The 10,387-nt window shown below is 40.9% G+C and overlaps 1 non-coding gene across 1 annotated transcript; it reads right to left on the bottom strand.

Annotated features, from left to right (window-relative positions):
* Positions 1-9,407: 9,407 nt before the first annotated feature.
* Positions 9,408-9,545, bottom strand: LOC114811688. The gene has a single exon (XR_003759384.1). It is a non-coding gene; the product is annotated as a small nucleolar RNA SNORA7 (small nucleolar RNA).
* Positions 9,546-10,387: the final 842 nt, after the last annotated feature.

Genomic DNA, 10,387 nt, shown 5'->3' with positions numbered 1-10,387 from the left:
TCCAGCATAGTCTAAGTACTTTGCCAGTGTGACATAGACTATGTTTTGTTCTCTGACTGTACTCAACAAGATACACTCCCAGTAGAGAATAATCAGTTGCAGATTTAAGTTTTCTCTATTTACCAAGGTGTTTCTTTCATAGCATGACAAAGGCATAATTAGACAAATAAAGAGATGGAGTTAATTGGCCTCCAGGCCCTTGAGGTAAGTGGAAGTTATCTTAGGAAAGACACGGAAGACCCCCAGGCTAAATAACTGAGGAAATATATGGAGGTTGAAGAGAAAGAATAGAGGATGGATGTTTGTTCAGGTAGGAAGGAAATATTTAAAAAGTGCACGTAGAAAGTAAAATCAGTGCAGAGATCCAAGGAATAATAGGATATGGGGAATAGCATGAAAGGTAAATTAGCTTGGCAAAGCATTCTTCAGAGGTGAGGGGAGAAAAAATGAGAAAAGGAAAGGCCTATATATTGGAGGTTGTGGTAATCAATGCGGAAAATAACTAAAGCATGGGTGAATATGTTGGCAGAGTGAAGAGAGACGAGGGATTAGCCTCTGCACTAACTGTGATCTAGATGAATACAGTCCCATTTGTTAATGAATTTTTTTCTAAAATAAAATTAATATCAGTTTCTCATCAAAAATGTTTTCTGCAAATTAAGGAGTCCTGATCAGAAAAAAATAGAAAGTCTTATATATGAAAAGAGGTGCGACAAATGAAAAGCGACAAGTCAGCAAAGAGTCACTGAAATGGCAATGTTAAATAAAAACCAATATTGGCTGACTGGATTTCTTCCTTGTGTTGTGAAGCCAGATAAAGAGCTTTGTGGTGATGGTGAAGGCAATGAAGCCTTAATTGCCTATTAACTGTCTCTTTCTGTTGCTATCACATCTTCGTACAATTGACTGTTCCCGACTTCGCAATTTCAACATATGTTAAATTGGTTGGGATCAGTTCAAAATAATACAGTAATATAGGTTTTAAATTTTAGTTAACAGTGACAATTTCCCAACATCTTTTCAGGAGGTTGGAGGTAGTACAATCCAGGCAAAAGGAATATGCAAGAGATCAGGTCAGAAAATGGGTCAGAAATATGACATATTAGCAATAATAGGATAAGGAAGCATGGGCTTTTGGCCTCATCTTCCAAGTCAAATTAATATAAAGGTTCAGGGGCTAGTATTGTTATTGAGATAAAATGAACGTATCATAGGTGGTCCAGAAGACTCCTTTATTTGCAATTCATCAAAGAATATTTAACATTTCTTTCTTTGTCTTTGATCTTTGGGGATGGGAATATAAATTCAGCCCAATTTAACATACTGGCCAAAGTGGTTCCTGAGGAACATTCCTGAGAATTGATGAATCAGCCATAATCAGTTGAGTAAGATGACAGTTGGCTATTAAGGCTTTATTCAACATCTGACTTAATAATAATCAATGACTATGGAATTTGTTAAGTGTTTAAATATTTTCCAGGCACTGTACTAAGAGCTGGGGTTGATACAAGCAAGTCGTGTTGAGCACAGTCTCTGTCCCACGTAGGGCTCCCATCTCAATCACCATTTTACAGATGAGGGAACTGAGGCCCAGAGTAGTGAAGTGACTTTCCCAAGGTCACACAACAGACAAGTGGTGGAGCCAGGATTGGAACCCATGACCTTCGATTCCCAGATCCCTATTCTATCCACTACACCTTGCTACTTCTACATGCTGCTTCTCATTTGACAAGTAAGTCATTTATTTTAGGCCATTCAGTGGTTTAAACTTACTTGTAAAGTGACCTAGCAGAATCCCACATGATAATAATTATGGTACTTGTTAAGTGCTCACTATATGCCAAGGACTGTTCTAATTAGTGGGGTAGATACACGTTAATCAGATTGGGTTCAGTCCATGTGCCACATGGGGCATACAGTCTCAACCCCCATTTTACAGATGTGGCAGAACCAGAATTAGAACCCAAGTCTTTTTGAATCTCAGGCCCGTAGTCTATCCACTAAGCCACACTGCTTCCCTTACATGTCCCATTTAATGAATGCTTTAAGTGAGGATGGGTGCAGTCTTTTTGAGGCTGGAAGTATTTACTGAAATATTTACCCAAGAGTCTCTCAGAAGTAAACTCAAATTGGAATATAATCTCTCTGAATTGATGAGTTTGATTTCTGTTTTGTTTTTTCAAAAGGGTCATATATTGGCTAGAGCATGGCCCTGGGAGTCAGAGGTCATGATAATAATAATAATAATTATGGTACCTGTTAAGCACTTACTATGTGCCAACCACTGTTACAAGCACTAAGGTAGCTATCAGTTAATCGGGTTGGACACAGTCCCTGTCCCTAAATGGGCTCAGACTCTTAATCCCTAGGTTTCACAGATGAGGTAACTGAGACACAGAGAAGTTGTGTCTTGCCCAAGGTCACACAGATGTGGGAGCCGGGATTATACTCCATGTCCTTCTGACTTCCAGGCCCGTGCCTTAAACACTACACCATGCTGCTTCAGCTCCACCACCCAAATGGCCATCTCCCTGAAACAGCGGCTTGTCTCCAGTTCTTCCCCTCGGAGATCCACATTCCACTCTTCTGCCTGGATCGTTTTTCTAAACCTGTACATGTTTTTCAAGTCTTCATAAATCTCCAGGAGTTTGAAATACTTATTCACTCCTCATCAAGCAGCAACTCTGACCATTGTTTTTAAGGCATGCTGTGAATCAATCAATTAATCATATTTATTGAGCACTTTCTGTTTGCAGAGCATTTGGGTATGTATTTATTTTGCTAATGAGGTGTACATCCCTTTGATTCTATTTATCGTGATTATGTTGTCTTGTTTTTGTTGGTCTGTGAGCCTGTCATTGGGCAGGGATTGTCTCTATCTGTTGCCGAATTACACATTCCAAGCACTTAGTACAGTGCTCTGCACATAGTAAGCGCTCAATAAATGCTATTGAATGAACTCAACAGTATAACAGACACATTCCCTGCCCACAATGAGATTATAGCCTGAAGGGGGGACACTGTCATTTCATTAGATTTCTTCTTCTAACACTCAGGGGACAATCTTCATTCCTACCAAGCTAGCATTCTTATTGTGACTTCTTCTCAACTGTCTCACCTCTGACCCCACTCTCACATCCTTCCTCTTAGTTGGATTGAACTCTATTTTCAAATACCCTCTCCCTATCTTCATCTCTTCCAGGAGACATTCCGTAATCAATCTTCACCTTCCCAGTGTGTATCCACTGCTCTAAATTCTTACATTCTCTTAGCTCTCTAACCTGTAAACTCCTTGTGGGCAGGGAAAATGTCTAATTCTATTGTACTCTCCCAAGTGCTCCGCACATAGTAAGAGCTCAATAAATATGATTGATTGATGATTGATGTTTACACTCTATCATATAGGCAGAGTCCCAATTTAAAGTAATTTACACATTCATTCATGTATTTGTTAGCCTGAATCCCCAATGAATCTTCTGCTGAGACAGCAAAGGAAACTCAGATTTTGGGTAAGTTTTATTGCCAAACAGAGTCAAGACTTATTGCAGACATGTTCAGGGTCAAAGATTTTAATACTTGAACTGCTGTCCTGTGGGGCACACGTTACAGGCACCCAATACCCAAGTTTCATAAAACCCTCTCTTCCCCCATATGTCAAGAAGCAGTGTGGCCTAATGGAAAGAGAATGGGCATGTGAGTCAAGGAGCTGGGTTCTAATCCCAGCTCCGCCACTTATCTTCTATGTGACCTTGGGCAAGTTGCTTCACTTCACTGGGCCTCAGCTTCCTTGTCTGTAAAATGGGGATTAAGACTGTGAGTCCCATGTGGTACAGGGACTGTGCCAACCTAATTATCTTGTTTTTATACCAGTGCTACAGTGCCTGCACAGAGTAAGCGCTTCAAAAATGCCATTTTCATCATCATATCCTTCTTGGTCCTGCCTGGTCCTCAAGGGCATCTTCCTTAATAATAATATGTGTGTAGTAATCCTAACATAGTCATAGCAGTTGTGAAAGGCTTGTTTCTAACAGCTTCCCACTACACTGTAAGCTCTTTGGGGGCAAGGTCCATTATTTTTTTCTAATTTGTGCTAGCCAAATGCTTATACATTAATTTACACAAAGTAGATGCCCAATGAATACCAATCAATCAATGGTATTTATTAAGGGCTGAGTATGCAGAGTACCGTATTTAGCATTTGAGAGAGTACAATAGAATTAGTAGACATGATCTCTGCCTTCAAGGAGCTTACAATCTAGCAAGGGGCAGGGACATCTAAATACATTTCTGGTTGGGGGGGGTAATATGCGAAAAGTATAAGGATAGTGAAACAAGTCTTGTTGCTCTAGGAGTGGGGTGAGTATCAAAGCACGTTGGAGGTAAGAACCTAAATGCATAGACAATGTAGAAAAGCAGGATACTGGAGTAGGCATTGAGAGATCAGTCAGGGAAGGCTTTCTGGAGAAGGTGTGGTGTTAGTAGGGCTTTGAAGATAGGGATAGTGGTGATCTGTTGGATATAAAGGAGGAAAGAGTTCCAGCCAAGAGGGAAGCCATGCGAGAGAGCTAGTGAGAGAGATGATAATAGTGAGAGAGAGATGTGAGTGAGATGATGAGAGAGATGAGAGAGACGAGATCAAGGTAAGTAGGCTGGTGTTAGAGGAACAATGTGCTCGTACTGGGTTGTAGTGGCAAGGAAGCAAGGATCGATAAGCTATAAAGAGAGTTGATTTAGTGCCTTAAAGTCAGTGGTGAGATGAGGTGATGCGAAGAGGAATGGGTAACCATTGGAGGTTGTTAGGGAATGGGGAGAGTTGCTCAGAACAATATTTTTGAAAAATGATCCAGGAAGCTGAGTTGTTTGGACCAGAGAGGAGAGAGACTGTAGGTGGGAAAATCGGTAAGGAGGTTAATGAACAGTCAACACAGGATATGGCAAGTGGTCCAGTGTGATGGCAGTTTGGACAGAAAGAATAAGGCAGATTGTAGAGATGTTCTAAAGGTAGAACTGGTAGGATTTGGTGACTGACTGATTGTATGGGTGGAAAGAGAGAGATGAGTCAAGAATGAGATCAAAGTTGAAGGCTTGTGAGTCAGGGAGGATGGTGGTGGTGTGTAAAGTGCTGGGAAAGTCTCAGGGAGGACAGGGTTTGGGTGGGAAGATGAGGTGTTCTATTCTGGACGTGTTAAATATGGAACGTCGGCGGGACATCCAAGTAGAGATGTCCTTAAGGCAGGAGGAAATCCGCAGCTGCAGAGGACTATGATTCGATTGATATTAGCAGGATGACTAAGAGGTCAAGGCATGACTTGCAGTTCCTTCCACATTGTGGGCATGTGAAAGACTGATCTTTGTAGAAGAGTTAAATTTGCTATCAGTAGTGTTTGGCAGACCGTTTATTTTTCCCTCTTGGTGTCTCAATCTTCTTTAAGCCTCTGCTCTTAAAGCCATCTTACATTTCTGTTTGCTGGGTTAGTTTGATTTGTGCTAATGCTCTTCTCTGTACACAATTACGCCCCAGTGTCTTAGGTTATGCTTCATTGTTATAACTGTAATTCATTATTTATTTAAATATCTGTAATTTATTTAGTTATTTAGTAATTTATATTAGTGCCTTTCTACCACTCTAGACTGTAAGCTCTTTGTGGGCAGGGAATTTGTCAGTTTATTGTTACATTGTATTCTCCCAAGCACTTAGTGTAGTGCTTTGCACACATTAAGTACTTAAGCAGCATGGGTTAATGGAAAGAGAAGGGTCTTGGGAGTCAGAGGTTGTGGGCTCTAATCCCAGCTCCACCACTTATCAGGTGTGTGACTTTGGGCAAGTCACTTAACTTCTCTGTGCCTCCATTCCCTCATCTGGAAAAGGGGATTAAGACTGTGAGCCCCACATGGGACAACCTGATGACCTTGTATCTATCCTAGCGCTTAGAACAGTGCTTGGCACAGAGTAAGCGCTTAACAAATACCATTATTATTATTATTATTGTTATTATTAAGAATTACAATTGAATGAATGAATGAATATACTGCCATCATCGCAGTTGCTTAGATATTCTTCTGTCATCCATTCTTATGGCCCTTAAAGGCAGATAAGTCTCTTTAGGTGACTTAAACTGGGAGCCCCAGGTGTGACAGGGACTGCATCAGACTTAATTAATTTGTATGTATCCAGGTACTCAGAATAGTGTTTGACATATTACAAGCACTTAACAAATGCCATGAAAGAGAAAAGGTGTGACAGAATGACGCACTGCCCAGATAGCAGAACTCATTGACCTGCATTCAAATATTTGTCCATGAATCGGATTCTGAATTGTGTATAGGGCATGCTAAGTGTTGGCCTGGTACCTAACCTCAATCTTTTAAACTAATTGCCAGCCTAAAGTACTTTTTTTGTCATAATGATGAAAACAACAATTATAATAATAATGATATTGATTAAGCGCTTACTATGTGCCACTCAGTGGTATTTACTGATAATATTTACTTATAATAATAATGATAATTGTGGTATTTTTAAGCACTTACTATGTTCCAATCAGTGGTATTTACTGATTTATTTATTTATTATAATAATAATTGTGGTATTTGTTAAGCACTTACTACGTGCCAGACACTATAATAAGCTTTGGGTGGATACAAGATAATTAGGTTGGGCACAATTCCTGTTCCCACTTAAGGCTCACAGCCTAAATCTGCACTTTACAGATAAGGTAACTGAGGCATGGAGAAATTAAGTGACCTATCCAAGGACATAGAGCAGACAAGTGGCAGAGCCAGTATTAGAACCCAGGTCCCATGACTCCCAGACCCATGCTCTTTTCACTAGGCCATGCCACTTCTTTAGCACTTACTCTTTGTGGAGTGCTATGTTGTTTGGTAGAGTACACTACAAAGGGTTGATAGACACAGACCCTACCCCAATGAGCTCACAGTCTAGTGACTGTACTAAGCACTGTACTAAACCCTGGGATAGATACCAGACAGTCAGGGCCCACAGGGGGTTCACAGTCCAAACAGAGGGATAACAGGAATTGAATTCACATTTTGCAATTGAGGGAACTAAGGCACAGAAAAATTAATAATAATAAGAATTTTGGTATTAGTTAAGCGTTTACTGTGTGCCAAGCACTGTTCTAAGCACTGGGGTAGATGCAAGGTAATCAGGTTGTCCCACGTAGGGCTCACAGTCTTCATCCCCATTTTACAGATGAGGTCACTGAGGTACAGAGAAGTTAAGTGACTTGCCCAAGGTCACATAGCTGACTAGCGGCAGGGCAGGGATTAGAACCCATGACCTTTGACTCCCAAGCCCGGACTCTTTCCACTGAGCCACGCTGTTAAATAACTTGTACAAGGTTACACAGCAGGTAAGTTTTGGAACCAAGAAGACTGTGAGCCCATTCTTCTAGACTGTGAGCCCGTTATTAGTTGCCAAATTGTACTTTCCAAGCTCTTAATACAGTGCTCAGCACACAATAAGCACTCAATAAATACAATTGAATGAATTAGAACACAGGTCCTCTGATTTCCAGGCTTGTATTGTTTCTAATAGACCATGATGCTTCTCCATTCTTGATTCTGCAAAATAGTCTATAACGATCAGCAGATCTTAGTGCCTTTTGTGCTTTCTGTTTATCTATTGCTACAACTCAGTTCGCAGGGACAGGAAGCTTCTCACTGACTCTTTCAAGGACGTAGCATTGATCAGTGACACTTCAGAAAAATTAGTATGTATTGTCAATATATGTTTTACCTCTCATCTCAGTCTTGGATTTCTGCATTTCCATCATTTTTATATTGCTGAGTTTGAACACTTAGTATTTTTTAAGCATATATTTTTTGTTTATCATGTGATCATTCTAATTCAAACACCATGTATGGTGATTTCTCTCATTGGAAACTATTTCTCACTATTCCCTAAAGGCAGCAAGGTATTCAGGTGGTAGTGTGTGATTTGTTTTTTACTGTGCAATTCCTGTCATGCCTATATGTATTTAGTCCACGGCCAACCAATGAAGTTGTCATAGAAACAAAGCACTTCATGAATAAATCAATCCATAACCAACTTGTAAACTTCAAATAACCCACTGTGCCTTAACAACACATCCGTTATACATGCATAACAATCATGTTTGTAATGAGCAATGTACATTATTACTCTTTTCTATACATTTCATCTTGATTGCCATCTGATAAATATTCCTTATTCTATTCTTTTGCAGCCTATGTACTCCTACTGGGTAGGACTGAAATAACCAGTTACAGTTGGTATGATGATGCAATAACAATGATCCTTTTCTGTTCTTTTTTTTTATTTTTGAAGGTAACTTTATGGGAATTGGGATTCAAACCATAAGGTTTAAATGTTCCAGTCATTTGATCAAGAGGAATTGACTTTTTGGCTGAGATCAGTTTCTCTTGCTTTGCAGATTGAGATCTTCTGCAGCAGAAATAGTTTGACTTGGGGGGTAGAATGAGTGAACACTTGAAAAGGTAATTATGGACAAGTTAACAATGCATGTATCTCTCCCCTATCCCAGAGACATTCTCTGACCCTGATTAATCTCCCACCTTCCTGGTAACACCATTTCATCAGGCATCTTAGCACTTTGGGTATCTTTGTTCAATCTTCAATTTATGTAATATTTGTTTTCATCATTTGTAATGATAATGTTTGCAGAAAAGGCAAAGTGTTTCTGCAGAAACCATGCTTAGCAGTTTTTGACTGTGAGGCTTACTCTAATTTATAATTTGTGTTTACTGAGCGCTTACTGTATCCAAAGTACTGTGCTAAGTACTTATTACCATCAGTCTATTTTATTGTATAGATAATAATAATGATAATGTTGGTATGTGTAAAGTGCTTACTATGTGAAGAGCACTGTTCTCTAAATGCTGGGGTACATACAGGGTAATCAGGTTGTCCCACATGAGGCTCACAGTCTTAATCCCCATTTTACAGATGAGGTAACTGAGGCCCAGAGAAGTTAAGTGACTTGCCCACAGTCACACAGCTGACAAGTGGCAGAGCTGGGATTCGAACCCATGACCTCTGGCTCCCAAGCCCGTGCTCTTTCCACTGAGCCATGCTGCTTCTCTAACCCTATCTAGATAAAAGATAGGGATCTATTTTATTGTACCCTCCCAAGTGTTTAATATAGTCCTCTCATACAGTTCTTGTTTTATGTCTTCGAGTCATTTCCAACCCATCGCAACACCCTGGACACATCTCTCCCAGAACACCCCGCTCTCCAACTGCAGGCGCTCTGGTAGTGCATCCACAGAGTTTTCTTGGTAAAAATATGGAAGCGGTTTACAATTGCCGCCTTCCATGCAGTAAACCCGAGTCTCCAGCCTCGACTCTCTCCTGTGCCGCTGCTGCCCAACACGGTTGAGTTTTGACTTGTAGCAGGTTGCCGTCCACTTGCCAGCCACTGCCCAAACTAGGAATGGAATGGGCAGGCCCCTGCTTCACTGTCCCTCCCATAGCCAAGACTGGTAGAGTACTGGAAACTCTCCAGATGTGACCCTGAGAGGGGAATAACCCCCCAGGGGTAGAGTAAAGGACACCACTCCCCTGCATTGTGTATTAGGGAAGCAATGTGGCGTAATGGATAAAACACGGGCCTTGGAGCCAGAGAACCTGGATTCTAATCCCCACTCTGCCACTTGCCTGCTGTGACCTTAGGGAAATTATCTTAACTTCTCTGTGCATCACTTTCCTCAACTACAACATGAGGATTCAAACCTATTCTCCTTCCTACTTGGACTCTGAGCCCCAGTTGGGATAGGGACTGTATACAGCCTAATTTGTATCTATCCCAGTGCTTAGAACAGTGCCTGACACAGAGTAAGTGCTTAACAAATACCTAAAAAAAAAATGAGGTGGTGAGAGGGAAGATGCACCATTGTGACCTGAGGCTAGCCACATGGACACTGCCCTCTTGTATCTCTGGGGTGAGGAGAAGGAGAGATGGGGAGGGAAGAAGGGATTAATGTCTCCCAGGGCCAACATGCTATACCACTTCTCCCTTCCCTTCCCCTCAGCTCCTTCTTATCTCCTCTGCCTTTCCAGCCCATCCCCTTCTATTGACAGCAACAGCTGTTGCTCCAAAGGAGCCCCATGACACAATGATATCATAAGAGTAAGCACTTAATAAACACCATCATTCTTCTTACCATTTTAATGCCATGTGCAGCAAGGTCAACAGGCCACACTGGGAGCCCAAGGGGCAGGGAGGGTTAATCTTGACGGTCTACCACCAAGTAAGCATTGAAGTGGGGAAGGAGTCAAGGCATTTGAAACCTTTACATACTTGTACAATAATAATAATAATAATAATAATGGTATTTGTTAAGCACTTACTGTGTGCCAGACACT

Source organism: Ornithorhynchus anatinus, chromosome 4 (assembly GCF_004115215.2).
Source record: "Ornithorhynchus anatinus isolate Pmale09 chromosome 4, mOrnAna1.pri.v4, whole genome shotgun sequence".
Taxonomy (NCBI): Eukaryota; Metazoa; Chordata; class Mammalia; order Monotremata; family Ornithorhynchidae; genus Ornithorhynchus; species Ornithorhynchus anatinus.
Note: the sequence above shows the minus strand (reverse complement) of the source record. Positions and strands in the feature narration are given on the sequence as shown.